This window comes from Erinaceus europaeus, chromosome 14, assembly GCF_950295315.1.
Source record: "Erinaceus europaeus chromosome 14, mEriEur2.1, whole genome shotgun sequence".
NCBI lineage: Eukaryota > Metazoa > Chordata > Mammalia > Eulipotyphla > Erinaceidae > Erinaceus > Erinaceus europaeus.
This window is the reverse complement of record NC_080175.1, coordinates 98,910,767-98,927,648: the sequence shown is the minus strand read 5'-3', so window position 1 is coordinate 98,927,648 and position 16,882 is coordinate 98,910,767. Positions and strand designations below refer to the sequence as shown.

Here is a 16,882-nt window from a genome sequence, read left to right as displayed (position 1 = left end):
CTCTCTCTCTCTCTCTCTATCCAATGATGAATAAAACAATACGCAAAATAAATAAATAAATAAATAATAAACAACAACCTTCCCTCAGTCTTTGGTCGTACTGAAATGTAGCTGGAGGAAAGTGTTACCTTTCCCAAAGACTTTGTTATTTTAATAGGAAGTGAAGCTTTGAGATGGACCTGTGAAATCTCTGCTGCTTTGGCGGTGGATGTGAGAGTTCACAGTGCCCACAGCTTTCCTGTGAGTCATACAGAGAGGAGAGGCACGGAGATGAGCGAAAAGAGGCGAACTTCAAGCCGCCAAGGGCTGAGGGCACGAGATGTGTGTTCTGGCTGTGCCTCTGTCATTTCCTGCCTGAGTAATCTTGAAGACTCCTTCACAATCCATTTTCTCACCTGAATAACGAGCGGGATTATAATAAGGGCGTTCCATCAGAGCTCGAATGGAGATCCACTGTGATGAGACATGAGGACATGTTTTGTTAAACTGAAGCATGTACTTACAGTACATACATTCGCACATAATATGAAGCACAAGGACCTGCTCAAGGATCCCGGTGCAAGTCCCCGCCTCCCCACCTGTAGGGGTGTCACTTCACAAGCAGTGAAGCAGCTCTGCAGGTGTCTATATTTCTCTCTCTCTCTCCCTCAATCTCTCTCTCTCTCTACCTCTACCTCTCCCTCCTCTCTCAATTTCTCTCTGTCCTAGCCAATAAAATGGGAAAAATGGCCCCCAGGAGCACTGGATTTGTAGTGCAGGCACCAAACCCCAGAAATAAGCCTGGAGGAAAAAAAAACACAATGTTGGTTAGGAGTCTCAAAAGAGGCAGACATGCTTTTGAAGCATGGAGACACCAGACTGATAGCGAGGGCAGGGGTGTCAGTCTGCTTGGCCCTCCCTTTCTACCCACACTGTGTCTCTCCCGCTTGTCTCTGAAGTCGGGCTGGCAGCACTGACTGCTTCCCAGACCACACTAGACATGCTGCCCTCTGTTGAGAAAACTGACGGTGCTTCTTGCCACTCCCACCCTAGTAAGTGCAACAAAGCTGCTATCCTTGCCATTTTCTCCCCAGACACATGCAGAAAAGCATGACTCTTAGTCCCTGAAGTTCGGTTCAACCAAAGCCAGTCCCCACAGCCCCCCTAAGGAAGAAACTGACTTTGCTGTGTCTCGCGTGGTTAACAATTCCCTTGCTCCTCCTGCAGACCCTGTGGGGGGGGGGGGCATGCGCTTCCCTCCTCCACCACCCCTTCCACTAAGATCCATCTGTCTCAGAGAGGGTGAACTATAAGCGGTCTTCGGACAGTTCAGGGTGAAGCAGTGCATTTAGACAGAACTTGGAAAGCACAGAGCAGCGATCAAGTCTATCTGCACTTTCAACATGCAGCTGAAAGCAGAACACAGATGTAGAGAAGGGTTAGACTAACACTATTAGCTATTGTGGATGGACTTTTCAAAAAGCTTCATTAGTGATTTAATAGTGATTTACAAAATTACAAGATCACACCGTTCCCTCCACCAGAGTCCTGTGTCCCATTCCCTCCATTGGAGACTACTGTGGTTCTCCCAAGGCCACAGATATGGACTGACGATTATTTCTCTAACTAAACATATATATATATATATATATATATATATATATATATATATATATCCCTTTTATATATATATATATATATCCCTTTTTATATATATCCCTTTTCCTTTTCTTTTTAGTTCAGTAATTTTCATTAGTGATTTAATATAACTATCCTTTTAATATCACTATCCTTTCAATATCCTTTAATATCACTATCCTTTTAATATCCTTTAATATCACTATCCTTTTCCTTTTCCTTTTAGTTCAGTAATTTTCATTAGTGATTTAATATCGACTCACAAAATATGGAGATACGGGTATAATTTCCCACCTTTCCCACCAGCAGAGCTGCAGATGTGGGTTGACTATTATTTCTACAACTATCTGTCTACATTTCTGTATTTTTGCCCTTTTTTCCTAATGGTCCCATCTTCTCTTCCTGGTGGGTAGACTTTTGAAACAAGTTGGGTTTTTTCTGTTTGTTTGTTTGTTTTATTTTCTTCAGGTTTATATTCTCTGTTAGCACCTGCCTTCTTGGATGGAAATCACTTCCTTTCTGCAAAGCTGCTGGGTTTCTCCAGGCGTGGGGAGGTTCTGAACCTTGCGTGAGACTGCTTTCCCCTGTTTAGTAGAGAGATCAGTCACCACGTCCCCATTTGCTCTCCAGTGATAGCTGCCACCTCTCGTTTTCATGTGAAATAATACAACAAATGAGTCAGCCCCTGAGACCCTTCAAGAAATGCACGCGATGCTCACACGAACCTCAACCTTAGCCAGAGCTAAAAGAGTTCTAGGAAGAAAAAAAAGCCTCCAGAGACTCCTCTTCCAAAAATATAGACAGACATTGCATCCGCTTTCTTCTCTCTCTCTCTCTTCTTTCTGTTGCTCCTTATTTGGCTTTCTGGGTTTCACTGAAACTTTGAAAAATATCAGTCTGATTTTTAGTTCCGAGAAGCAGTCACAGGATAGGCCATGCTCTTCCCCGTTGAGGTAAGCTTCTGCATAGTTCTGTGTAAGGAGAAGATACTTTGACTCTGAGAAGAGGTGTGTACATTTGTCTAACTACCAGTTAGTTACCTTCTAGTCAGCAAGGACTATATTAGCAAGAGCTTTTTGCTTATGCTGACTTGCAGGGTTTTGTTTCTTCCTGAGATAACCTTTGTTCTCATAACTGATGCCATTTTTTCCTCTACTGTTTTTCTTTTTCTTTTTTTTATTAGTGATTTAGTAATGATTACCAAGACCATAAGCTAACAGGGGTACAATTCCATACAACTCCCACCACCAGAGTTCCATGGCCCATCCTCTCCATTGGAAGCCTCCCTACTCTGTCTCTCTGGGAATATAGACCAAAAAATTTTATGGGGTACAGAAGGTGGGAGTTCTGGCTTCTGTCATTGCTTCTCCATTGGACATGGGTGTTGGCAGGTGGATCCACACCCCCAGCCTGTGTCTGTCTGTCCCTAGTGGGGCAGGGCTCTGGGGAGGGGAGGCTCCAGGACACATGGTGAGGGCGTCTGCCCAGGGAGGTCAGGGTGGTGTCATGGTAGCATCTGCAACTTGGCAGCTAGAAGGCGGTAAGATTTGAAAAAGGGCATACTGTGTAATAAACAGGAACCCAAAGGTAGGAATAGAGTAGGTGAAACTAGGGGTCTTCATGTGGGAAGAAGCCAGGACGTCTCTCACGGTATGTTCCATGGGGCCCATGACTTTAGTAGTTTTTGCCTGAGCCCAGTAGCTAACATGCAGATGGACTAAAGTATCTGGGAAGATGGTTTCAGAGTTTAGGACTAGAAAGCTGGATTAGGACACAGAATAGCTCCCAAACATGAGGAAAATATATAATAAATACCATTAACTGTTTTCCCCACCCACCTGACCTAGGGGGCCCATGTCTGTTCATATTTAGCACGGGAGAGTGTGTGACCTCTGAGGCCCTACTGTTTTTCTAACTATGTTTTTTAAAAGTCACAAGAATTTTAGTTTTAAGTCCTAGGAATGGTATGCACAATAAGACAAGTCTGAAATAACAGGGGGTGAGGGGATATGTGATTGAGAAATTCTAAACGAAACCCAAGTCTAAAATTTTTCAAACTATAAACACTTGGTCACAGAGGAAGTGGTTGTGTATATGATGAGAGGGGGGAAGGGCAGTTGGCTCCTTAGAACTGTTAGTTTTGTTCCTATGTGTCCATCCTTCAGAAAGTAAATTAAGAGTACTTTAAATTGGTCAGTCCCTAGTTATCAGAGCTCATGGGCATTCTTTCTTGTTTTGGGGAATTTAGTGCATTATCAAACTGTGGCAAGGTAATAAGAACTTTGGGCAGGTAAAAGTAGATAAAATTAATGGGAAAAGAAACTCTTAAAGAGGCTGATCTGCAGCATATAGTACAGAGACAGCCAGCTTTTGTCTGACCAAAGCACCCATCTTTTAAACACTATACTCTGAATTATGTGAACAGGTAGTTCGGCATTCTATAAATTCCTGTATTCATTTGGATGAGGGGTTTGGACTAAGTGTCACTGTGCTCATATATCTGAGCAGCCCCTAAGGTCAGTGGCAGCCCAGGCTTGCTTTATGTGTGCCACAGTGACGCCTGTTTAGAGCCATCCAGGCAAATGTGTGTTGACAGGAGTGTCCTCCAGGCAAGGCCTGTGTGTAAACAGTGTTTGGCAAATGCTTATTTTGGTGATGGCTGTTGCTGATTTTGGTAATGACTACCGTTTGTTGAATCAGCCAGTGAGCCATAAAGTCCCCCAACATGCAATTTTCTGCATTCCCTTTGAGCTAGCCTTTAAGATTGGGTACTGAATAGAACAGATTCCTTGTGTTTTTTTAAATGTATTATAGGGAGTCAGGCGGTAGCGCAGCAAGTTAAGCACAAAGTGCAAGGATTGGCAGAAGGATTCCGGTTCAAGCCCTGGGCTTCCCACCTGCAGGGGAGTCGCTTCGCAGGCGGTGAAGCAGGTCTGCAGGTGTCTGTCTTTCTCTCCTCCTCTCTGTCTTCCCCTCCTCTCTCCATTTCTCTCTGTCCTATCCAACAAATGACATCAATAACAATAATAATAACAACAACAATAAAAAACAAGGGTAACAAAAAGAAGTCAATAAATATAAAAAGGTATAAAAAAAGAAAGTAATTTTAAAAATTAATTAGCTAAATCGAAATGTATTATAAAATAAAAATTATCAGTAAGCCTATAGGCTAAGAGGGGTACAATTCCACACAATTCCCACTGCCAGAGTTCCCTCCCTTGAGAGCTTCCCTGTTCTTCTTTTTATTTCAAGTAGGTTATTTTAATAGTCATATATTTCTTTTTTAATTTTTTTTATTTATAAAATGGAGATATTGGCAATACCATAGGATAAGAGGGGTACCATTCCACAGAAGTACCTAAAGCTTTCCTAGTCTTTATCCCTCTGGGAGCATGGACCCAGGATCACTATGGGGTGCAGAAGGCAGAAAGTCTGGCTTCTGTGATTGCTTCCCCTCTGGACACAGACATTAGCAGGTTGATCCACACCCCAGCCTGTTTCTATCTATTCCGAGTGGGGCAGGGCTTTGGGGAGGTGGGACTCCAGGACACATCGGTGAGGTCGTCTGCCTGGGGAAGTCCGATTCCATCTCCCCAGATCCTTTGTTTTCAATGCCTTGAAAAGTATGTTTCAACATCATGAAACGTTGCTCCCTGACTCTGGTATTCCCAGACTTGATGGGATTTTTGGAAGGCAGAGAAGGAGTGGCACACTTCTCTAACTATAAGTACCTACTTATAGTCCTGTTTGCACTCAGAAGTGGAAGGGGTTCCAGCTGGAACAACCCTGCAAGAAAGCAAAGTGCTAAGCAGAATAATAATAGCATGACCTCCCTGAAGGGTGGGCGCTCATGACTTGTGAGGCTCATGTGTGACCCTAGAGATGGTTGCTGGTCAACAGGGGCAGATAAGAAAGAAACCCCATGATTTATAAACGGTGCTGGAAGAAAGTTCATCACAGGGGAACAAGCTATTACTATATGATAATGATTCATGTAATAGACCCTAGCAAAAGGCGAGTTTGTGATACATGTTAATATCACCTTAAAAGTCCCGGAGGGACTAAGACAGGAAAGAAGTAGAAGTTAATTCCTGTGGCCTACAGAGGATGTGTTGACAGAGACATACCACATTTTATGATTTCCAGGAACTAGAAACGGCTGATTAACCACATTTGTTGTAAGTATGGGATTGAAAAGAAAAAGAAAAAGAAAAAAAAAAGCACTTGGCCATGTATTTGCTATCCCCTGCTAGAAGTGAAGAATTTCACTTATTATTTTGAACAGCAATTCAAGTAAGAGAATAAATCCAGGTGCAGAATCAATAACACAGTCGTTCTGCAAAAAGGCTTCCATGCCTCAGGCTCCAAGGTCCCAGGTTGTCCCTTATCACCAGCATAAGCTAGAACTGAACAGTGCTCTGGAAAAAAGAAGTCAAAAAAAAATAAATATATAAACACACACACACCCCTTTTTTTAAAAAAAACAAGGAAATATAGTAGACAAAGCAAGACCTGTCTAAGACCCCCAGGTAAATAGCTCTGTCCTAAGGTTGTAGGATCTTGACCTCCAAGCTGCTCTTGAAGCGGCTCTAGATATTTGAATGATCCACTGGCTTGCTTGCTTCCCAGATTTGGTTGTTGTTTGGATGATTTCTTTATGTGTTATTCATAGCTTGTTACAAGATTGTTACAAGATTATAAGACTACAGTGTCTAGTTGCGCACCACACCCACCAGCAGAGTTCCGTCCGTCAGTATCCCCACCCTCTCACCTCCCAGAAATAACCACCAGAGTTACCAGTTCTTTTTTTTTTTTTTTTTTTTACCACTCCTGCCACCAAAGCTCTGTGTCCCCACTCACCCCATAGATAACCATTTCATGCTTTTTTGTTGTTGTTGCTGTTAATATTAGGTTAGTGGTTTACAGCACAGTTGTTGGCACATGGGTACAATTTCTTATCTCACCATTGACAGATGTCTGCAAAAACACTCTCACCCCAAATGAGGTCCATCGTCATATACCAGGACCTCCACACACCGTTCCCTCCCCCCATACCTCTTCCTGCCCTCCCTCCCCAGACCCCTTTGCCTTGGTGCAAGGCGCCAAACCCAGTTCAAGTTTTCCTTTGTGTTTGGTCTTGGGTTAAGTATACTCATATTACGTTTTAGTCAAAGAAACGTCAGTCAGTCTTTATACAAAGAATCACAAGTAGCAAACTTAAAGACTTTGCTTGTTAGACAATCTTTTCATATCTAACAGAAGAAGCATGTTTTGGGCGTGAGGAATTATTTTAGACTTCACTATCCACAGCAAAAGTCTGCACTGCTTTACATGTTTGTGCACTGATTTAATTTTTAAAAAAAAGTGTGTACCTCTGTTATGCCCTTAGCAAAGATAGATCAACAGACTGGAGGCCTTTCGGTCATGCCCTAAGGCTGTACCAGTTAACTAGGAATGAGAGGTCTTCAAAATGTCTTGTATTGACCTCAGGGCATTTACACCTGATTTTCTCCTTGTGGGGTAGTTTCAAGCTGGCAGTCTTCTCCAGAGATTCAGAACACAAATCAGAGCAGCCTAGAATGTTGCCAGCTGTGGCCATGGAGTGTGAGCTCAGACTGACAGGAACTCAGAGGTCACGCAGGCTCCTGTGCTGAATAGGAATAGACATGGGCCCTCAGTCAGATTGACGGGGTAAACAGTTAATAGTATTATATAATTTCCTCATGTCTGGGAGCTACCCTCTGCCCTAATTCAGCTTTCTAGTCTTATTTTCAACTCTGACACCACCTCCCCAGACAATATTTTTAGTCCAACTGCATGTTAGCTGCCAGGTTCAGGCCAAAATTACTAAAATCACGGGCCCCTTAGAACACATCTAAAGTAGACTTCCTGGCTTCTTCCCACATGAAGACGCCTAGCCTATTTTCATATGCTCTATTCCTACCTTTGGGTTCCTGTTTATTAAACGGTTTGTGGAGGAAAAGAAACTCTGCTTCACTGCTGGCGGGAATGCAAACTGGTACAACCCCTTTGGAAGACTGTAAGGACAGCCCTTAAGTAAAAATGGAAGCGCCTTATGATCCAACAAGACCACTCTTAGGCATTTCTCCAGTGGACACTCACGCACTAATTAGCAGGGACACAGGCAGCCTTATGTTCACAGCTACATTATTCACAACAGCCCAAGAGTGGAAGCAGCCTAACTGCCCAGCAACAGATGACCTCTAGTCCTGCGTCACCACTCATGAAGCTTTCCCCCTGCAGTAGGGGAACAAGGGGCTTGAACCTGGGTCCTTGTGCACTGTAATGTGTGCGCTTAGCCAGGTGCGCTACCGCCTGGCCCCTGTGGACCAAAATTCTTTATGGAGTAAACACAATTTCTGCGCTAGGCATTTTCTCAAATGCTTTTTATAACATTCCCCAGCAGGTGGGGACTGGGGACTCGAACCCCGGTCCTTGTGCACTGTAACATGTGTCCTCAACCAGGTGCACCACCACCTGGCCCAAAGTAAGATTTTTCTTTTTGCCTCCCCGCTACCTCACCACCAGGCGAGAGAGAGAGACAGAGACAGAGACAGAGACAGAGAGAGATAGAGAGAATCGAGAGTGAGAGAGGGCAAGGAGGAAGTGGGAGAGCTTTTATTAGGCAACAACCAGGGGTGACATGTTGGGACAGGATTGGTTGAAAAGGGCACTGCAAGAATATCACAGGAAGTGGTAAAACCTGGGGGCGTAGACTGCATCTGAATAACTCCTCAACATCATGTCCTTTTCCTTTATATCTAAATGGACACAGTAAGGAAATATGGGATGGAGCAGGCTTAAATGTTTTTAAGGAATGCCGTGCTCAGGTGGGAAGATGTAGGACGTTTCTGTGGAGGAGGGAAGGCTTAAATGGCCGCCAACCTTGTGAGATTCATGTGTGCCCCTGTGCCCAACCCCTCTTTAGAGAGACAGACTTACCTGGAGGGACTCATCTCATAGGTTAAGCGCAGCCTGCTCAACCCTCTCCTCACAATATCTCTACATCTTTTTCTATCTTTGTATCTAGTCATCGCATACGATGGTTCAAAGTCTGTAAAAGACTATCTATGACCGAGGAATAGTAGTGTAGGGGTGAGCAGAAACCTTCTGGGCAGAAACCTAAATGATATAACAAAACAGGAAGGGACACGTGGGGGAGCAGTAAGAGCCAGTGTGATGTCGAGGGGAGGATTGGTGCGTAAAGGAATATTAGTTAAAAAGAAAAGGGGAAATTGTTGCTATGCAACAATTCACATTGGTTTGGCCTCCCCCCCCCACCCCCCCACCCCCCCCCTGCCTCTGGGAGGCAGTGGTTTAGCCCCTGCTAGTTTCCTGCACCCACTGCTCCCCGCCCCCAAAGAACCCCGACTTCCAGTCGCTGGAGGAGAAAGATGGAGAAGCATATGGTGTGGTGATTTGCCCGCTCGTGAATAAAGATTAAACTGCGTTCTCAGCTCAGCCGTGTGTCTCTGGTCGTCTCTGTTACCCGCCCAAGAAGCCAGCCCGAACACTAACGACAATTTAGTTTATAGATCATATGAAGTTTGAAAATACAGATGAACCATTTACCAGTTGCTTGATATTAGGGGACAGTAAGTAGACTTCAGTCACAGTCTCCATTTGAAGAAGCCACTGCAGGGACTATTCTAGACAATGACTGTGTTTTCTCTTTGTAACCGAGCAGCACTGTCACAGTGGAAAACTGATGTCAGACCCACATCCTCGCAGTGTTTACTTTCTAGGTAAAACTAAGTGAAACAGAAAATGTTAACAATCAATATTATTTCTCAGATGACTGCTCAGATAACACATTACTTAACAATTTTTCATTTTGAAATGATTCTGTGTGGAATTATCAAGTTATTGGTAACTATTTTAGAACAAAGCAATTGGAATAAGTGGTAAAAAAAAAGATTCAAAAAATAGTGACTATCTTTTTCTAGTTTGTACTTAATTTAAATTAAAATAATTCAAAATAAGTAAAACTAGTTAACTTAATAGGCATGTAAATTGTGTAAGAGCTAAAAACTAGGAGCTTTGGTTCAAACAGTGGTTTGCTGCCTTTGATATGAAAATAAATATGATTTCAGTTTTAGATGAGAAAGTTTCGTCCAAAGTTAAATCAACCCAGTTATAAATATCAGATTTAAAATTCCGCATGACATTTATAAAAATTCTACTCTGACGTTAGAGAAGAGGAAAACGAGGGTGAAGCCTTAATATGTTTTCTGTCATATATGACATTCATTTCAATTCCTTGATTTTAAGGTCTAAAAATGTGTAAAAGTAGTATACATGAATGTCAAAACATAAGGCTATACACCTGAAGCTTATGCAAGTCTACACGTAAGTGTCACTTCAGGAAAGAAAATGGAAAATATTCATTCAAATAGAAGGACTAAATGAAAGATCAGAGTAGATTTGTCTGGGGTTCTGTCTAAAGCCACTACTAATCTCATATGACTCTTAAGTATGTAAACGAAGCTGATGGAATTCTTCTCGGTCTTGAAAAATCAACAACTTGGACAGCAGTCTGGGAAGATGAGAAGCGGCGTGTATGTGAGGGTTCTCCTGTAAATCATTATCCCCCCCGTAAGGATTTGGGGAAAATAAATAAATACTAAAATTGCAGTATCAGGCTCTTTCTTCCACAATCCCACCCACTTCCTTTTTTTCTCTCTTCTCTTTTCCTTCCTCTCTTTCTTTTTCTCATCATTCCACCCGCCGGGGAAGTAGTGAGTACAGAGCAGCTGTTGACGCCTCGGTGTAGCCTCTCACCTCCATGAGATAGGTGTCTTCACGCCGCTCCCACCCGCAGCCCGAGCCCCTCTTTTCCGCTGTGCACTCCATACCTGAGGTTCTCTCACCACATTTTTGCCCTAGTCTTGAGTCCCTTGTTTTGCTGCAATGAACCCTGCACGGTCCAGACTTCACCCTCTGCTTCACCCCTTTCTACCCCTTGCTTCTTAAATATCACCCATACGTGAGACCATCCAGTATTTGTCCTCCTCCTACCTCATCTCACTTCTGATGATCCCTTCAAGGTCCATCAAGATACAGGAAAGGAGATTTCATTATTTTTCATAGCTGTGTAGTATTCCATTGTGTATGCATACCATCCCTTTCTTAGCTCCTCGCGTGCTACTGTGCATCTGGGCTGCTTCCATGCTTGGATGAGTACACGCTGTGCTGCTATAAACGTAGCAGCCCGTAGATTTCTTTCAGTAACTGCCTTATGTTCTCTGGATAGATCCCTAAGGGAGAGACTGCCCAGTCCTAGATTCGACTCATGCCTAGTGTTCTGAGAAACACAAGACTGTTTTCCATGAGGGTTGAACCAATTTACTGTGTGTGATGTTCTTCTGAGAGTTTCCTTTCAGTTTCTCGTGACCCAGCAATTCGACTTCTAGGCATTTACCCGAAAGACAATATGACACTGATTCTCAGGGACACATGCACCCCCATATTCATTCACAGGAGCAAAAATCTGGAAACAACCAAAATGCCGTTTGACAGATGACTGGATAAAAAGTTATGGGGGGCAGGCGGTAGTGCAGTGGGTTAAGCGCTCATGGTGCAAAGCACAAGGACCAGCCTAAAGATCCCAGATCGAGCCCCCGGCTCCCCACCTGCAGGGGAGTCGCTTCACGGGCAGTGAAGCGGGTCTGCAGGTGTCTGTCTTTCTCTCCCCCTCTCTGTCTTCCCTTCCTCTCTCTATTTCTCTCTGTCCTAACTAACAACGATGACATCAATGACAGCAACAATAACCACAACAATGTTAAACAACCAGGGCAACAAAAGGGAAAATAAATTTTAAAAAATTATAAAAAAAAAGTTATGGGGACATATACTCAACAGAATATTATGCAGCAATTAAAAAGATGATGTTGTGTCTTTTGAGATAAAGTGGATGGAACTGGAGAAGATGAAGCTCAGTGAGGCAAGTGAGGAGGGACAGCTCCTGGGTGGCTTCACTCAGATGCCGGATATTTAAACACACAAGTGTGACGAAACCGTCAACCTCTATCTAGGGCTGTGGGAGAACTAGAGTGGTTATCTATGGGGGTGGGATGGGACACTGATCTTTGGTGATGGGAGTGGTAAAAAAAAAAAAACTATTGTAAACCACTACTCAATAAAGCTCTAAAGTTAAAAAAAAAAGTTCCATTCTGTTTGATTACAGGTCAGTAATCATTAACCTTATCATTTTATTTCAATAACTTTTTCACTGAATAGCATTACATGGGGTCAGGTGGCGGCACACCTGGTTGAGCGCACAGGTTACAATGCATAAGGTCCCAGGTTCAAGCCCCCCAATCGCCACCCACAGGGGGGAAGCATCATGAGCACTGAAGCAGGGTTGCAGGTGTCTCTCTGCCTCTCTCCCTCTCTATTTCCCCCTACCCTGTCTGGCCACAATTTCTGGCTATCTCTAGCCAATAAATAAAGGTAACTTTAAAAAAAATTTAAAAAGAAATAGCGTTGCATTATAATACGAAAGCTTCCTTCGTGCATGCCTGGAGTGAGCGTCTGTGCCTGTGTGTCCTCTTCTTGACAACAACTTTGCTCCCTTTGTCCTGAGTAATTCTCCCTGCCTCCCCCCCGCCCCCATCTTTCCAGTAACTCTCAGTAGGGCTTACAGCCAAAGATTGTTTCTGTTTCATTCAGTTCATCTTTTTATTTGCTTTCTCACTTGGCCACATATGAATGGCTATATATATATCTGAAACAGTGGCAAAACCATAGGATAAGAGGGGCACAGCTTCACACAATTCCCACCACCAGATCTCCGTATCCCCTCCCCTCCCCTGATCTTTCCTATTCTTTATCCCTCTGGGAGTATGGACCCAGGGTCATTGTGGGGAGCAGAAAGTGGAAGGTCTGGCTTCTGTCATTGCTTCCCCACTGAACATGGGTGTTGACAGGTGGATCCATACTCCCAGCCTGCCTCTCTCTTTCCCTAGTGGGGCAGGGCTCTGGGGACGCAGGGCTCCAGGACACATTGGTGGGGTCGTCTGTTCAGGGAAGTCTGGTCACATCCTGTTAGCATCTGGAACCTGGTGGCTGAAAAGAGAGTTAATATAAAAAGCCAAACAAACTATTGGACAATTATGGACCTAAAGGCTGCAATAGTGCAGGTGAAGCGTTGGGGGGTCCTCCATTTTGTAGATAGCTAGTAGGCAGATTTTAGTTATATTTCAAAGGGCCTGTGGCTATACTAGTGTGTGTTTTTTTTTTCCCCTGAGCCTGAAATCTGATATGCAGATGAATCCTAATTATTGTCTGGGGAGATGGTGTCATGGTTGGAAAAGGACCAGAAAGCTGGATCAGGGAAGAGAGTAGCTCCCTAATATGGGAAGGGGTATAAATATTGTTGACTGTAAACCCCATTGATTTGATGTGATCTGGGGCCCATATTCAGCTTAGGAGCCTGTGTGACCTCTGCATCCCTGTAGATCTGAGCTCACATTCTGTGGTCATGAGTAGGTACGTTCCAAGCTGCCCCAATATCAGGACCCATCTTCCTCAGGTGTAGCGTAGAGTATGTTGTCCAGTCTCCCTTCGGAGGATGGAACATTCTCTACCATTGTTGGTCCAGGTTGAGGGCGAGGTCTTTCAGGACACGAGTGGCTTTGTAATGTGTTTGTCTCATTCTCTGGCTGAGTGTGGCAGCCTCCAGCCCATCCCATCCATGGAGTTGCAGGTGGCAGAGTTCCACCTTGATAGGCACAGAGGACGCCACTGTGCGAGGACGCCACTGTGTGCGGACACCGTGTGTGGGTTCTGCCTGCTCACTGTTGGGCATTCTGTTTGTGTCCAGCTCTTGCTTATTGTAAAGAGGGCAGTAAGTGTGGAAAGTATTCAGCTCATATCCAGCGACTGGGTTTCTCCTAGTTAGTACCCAGAAGTGGATCATATGAAATTCTATTTTTGATTTTTTGAGGAGAAATTACTTATATCTTTACTAACAGTATGTGTCACCCTTTCTCCACACCCTCTCTAATACTTGCTTTATATATACATAAAAAAATTTTTTAGCACCATACTGCCTAAGAATGCTGCTATTTCTTATTTCAAGTAAATTTAAATCGAGCTTTCACTTTATGTCTTGCGGCAACTTGCAAAGTCTCTAATTTGAGAAATCCTAGTGTTTCTTAAAACTACATTTGAGAATCCCTATTAAAGTAAGGAAGCCATTTATACAAACGTGACTTCTGAAAATGTAAAGATCTTAAAAGATAGGAACACCATCTGTTGATTTTTTTTAACACACAGCCTAGTGCAGCTCATCTAAATAAATAGCATCTAATAAGAAAGCTGGTGAAATTTTAAATTTCTGTTACTAGTTTAATCTTTATAACCCTCAAGCACATGATCTATTAATTTTTTTATTTTACTTATTTTTTTTACCAGAGCACTGCTCAGCTCTGGCTTATGGTGGTGCAGGGGATTGAACCTGGGACTTTGGAGCTTCAAGCATTAGAGCCTCTTTGTAAAACCATTAAGCTATCTCCCCTCACCCTGTGCCCATGATTTATAGTGTGAGCTTTGGTATCAGATTTGCTTGTTCCTTCTTTCCATCGATATAAAAAAAAAAAAATCTCTGACTAGAATTTTTCAGAAGGGCGGTGAAGATGACTATAATTCTTAGTGCACACACATATATCTTTACAAGATGTTTTCTCTGGGAGGGTCACTGTCATAGGCGCTGTCGTGCTTTAGTGTGGTTTTGGCTGTGAAGATGATTATAAGAGATAACGTCCATTTCTTGCAGACTAGAGACACATTTTCTAGGTAAAGATTTTAAACAAACATCAAAAAGCATAGAAGGCAGTAGGATAGATCACACTGAAAATAGACATTTAAGAAAATAGGTATTAAGTGTTTTTCCTTTGGAAAAAAAAAAGTATTTTCAAGAAAATGAATTTCCCCAAGGAACACTTTAATATTTAGTATGAGTAAGAATAGGCGAATAGTTTGGTGATTTCAGATATCTATACTTAAAAACACAAGAAATACAGCTCGATTTTGAAAAATCGTTGGAGGGAAAGAGGAAATAAGAAAGTCAAATAAACCAAGGCAAAGGTTGCAATGCTAACAAAATCCATTAAGAAACCTGAGAGTTAGAGGAAAGTAATACAGTGAAGAGGAAAAACTATGAATTTGGGAGGGACAGAGACCTGAGCTGAATTCAAGCGAGACATTCACCTTTGGCTCGGTTGTTCATAGTCTTTACGGAGATCATATTCATGATCAGTTGCCATGCAGTGCTATTGCTCCTCCTCAAAGAACAGCTCTGTCTGTCTCTACATGCCGTGCGCTCTCTAATGTGGACTATAGGCTTGGAGTTTGCAGAAAGACATATGATAACTTCATAAGAGCTGGAAAAAGCTTCATGGGGCAGGGGGGAGGGGAGAGTAAGAGAAGGGAAGGGGACACAGTCTTTTGGTGGTGGGAATGGTGTTCATGTGCACTCGTATTAATTTGTAGTCATAAAAATCACTATTTAAAAAAAAAGCTGGGAAAAAACTAATATACAATTGGGAATCACCACATTTTCATTAAAAGTTATATTGTATTCGCATCAAGAAAGTCTCCCACCTGAATAGGAAATGAATGTCATGTCAAAGAAATACTGTATTAGGAATCAAATAAAAGTTTATTTTTTCCTATTTCTATATTTACATCTCTATTAAAATACCTAGAATGGTAAAAAAAAAAAAAAGTTAAAGGACAAGAGTAAGATTACTGTTTCCAAATCAAGTGTCACTGGTGTAGCTCTGTGGTGTCCAATAGCTACCATTCAAAGCAAAAGATATAAGACTATAAAATACGGATAACACCTGCAAATGTGTTTACTTTGGTGTCTCTGTTATGGTCAGTTTTGTGCAACAACCATGATTGTCTCGTCCAGACATGCTTCTCGGAGAGGAAGTCTTGGGTAAAGTGACTTGTACGGAAGGGGCCAGCTGTATGGTGAAGACTGACCAAGCTTTCACAGGGTGACACGAATGCAGTATCTGCATTTACTTATAATGCTGCAAATGTAAAGCTTCTATAATGCTCTGTATCATGCTGTTACCACGATCACACACACACACACACACACACACACACACATGGGTCTAAAAAAATGAAGTGTCCGTCCGTCCATGTATCTCCAAGGCTAAGAGCGCTCTCCCTAGCAAAGGAAGAGACCGCCAAAGGCTTCTATTCACTGTGCCAACAGAGGTCGTGGGGCAGTGGGGAGCTTGTCGCCATGGTCAGCCCTGCACACTCTTTTACTTTTTTTTTTAAATATTGTGTTCTGCCTTTTAAAAATATTTATTTCCTTTTGTTGCCCTTGTTGTTTTATTGTTGTACTTATTATTGTTGTTGATGTCATTGTTGTTAGATAGAGGGGGAAAGAAAGACGCCTGCAGACCTGCCTCACTGCTTGTGAAGCGGCCCTCCCTACAGGTGGGGAGCCAGGGGTTGGAACTGGGATCCTTACGCCAGTCCTTGCGCTTTGCACCACCTGCGCTCAACCCGCTGCGGCTACCGCCCGACTCCCTCTTTTAAATTTTTAAATGTTAAAGCTCTGAAACTGGTTCTCTAGGCAAATTAGAGAGATCATTTTAAAAAGCACTCTTAAAAAGAATTTGGATATAAAGGAAGGGCCCCAAGTGTATGGGCTGTCAGGGTAGCCAGTACAGTGCAATGAAGAAGCAGAGGGCTGGGTTCAAAATTGATGCTTTCCAGCAACTTTACTTCAGTTACTATTTTTATCTGTGTACTTCGCTTAAGAAAGAAAGTCCTAGGTTCAATCTCCGGCACCACCCTTAGCCAGAACTGAGCAGTGCTCTGGTTTCTTCTTCTCGCGTTTGCCCTTCTTCCGTAGCCAGTCAACAGCGTCAGGTTGAGCCTGATGTCAAGTTTCGAGACCTCCTTTGAATCTGGAGAGGTGGCAGTCGTTGACTATGTGGGTCATAGTCTGTCTGGAGCCGCAGGGGCAGTTCGGGTCGTCTCTGGCTCCCCAACGATGGAACATAGCGGCGCACCGGCCATGGCCTGTTCCATAGCGATGGAGGAGGGCCCAATCATAATGTGTTAGGTCAAAGCCGGGTTGACGCTCGCAGGGGTCTGTGATGAGGTGTTTGTTCTTGACCTCGGCTGACTGCCAGCTCTGTTTCCAAGTGCTCTGGTAAAACAAATAAAGTAAAAACAAATAAAAGTAAAGTAAACTTTTCTTCTTGCTAAA

General features: G+C 43.1%; 1 long non-coding RNA gene across 1 annotated transcript in view; it reads left to right on the top strand.

Annotated features, from left to right (window-relative positions):
* LOC132532834 (uncharacterized) overlaps positions 1 to 16,882 on the top strand; it is a 39,231-nt gene that overhangs the window by 588 nt on the left and 21,761 nt on the right. The gene's annotated exons all lie outside the window — the stretch shown is intronic.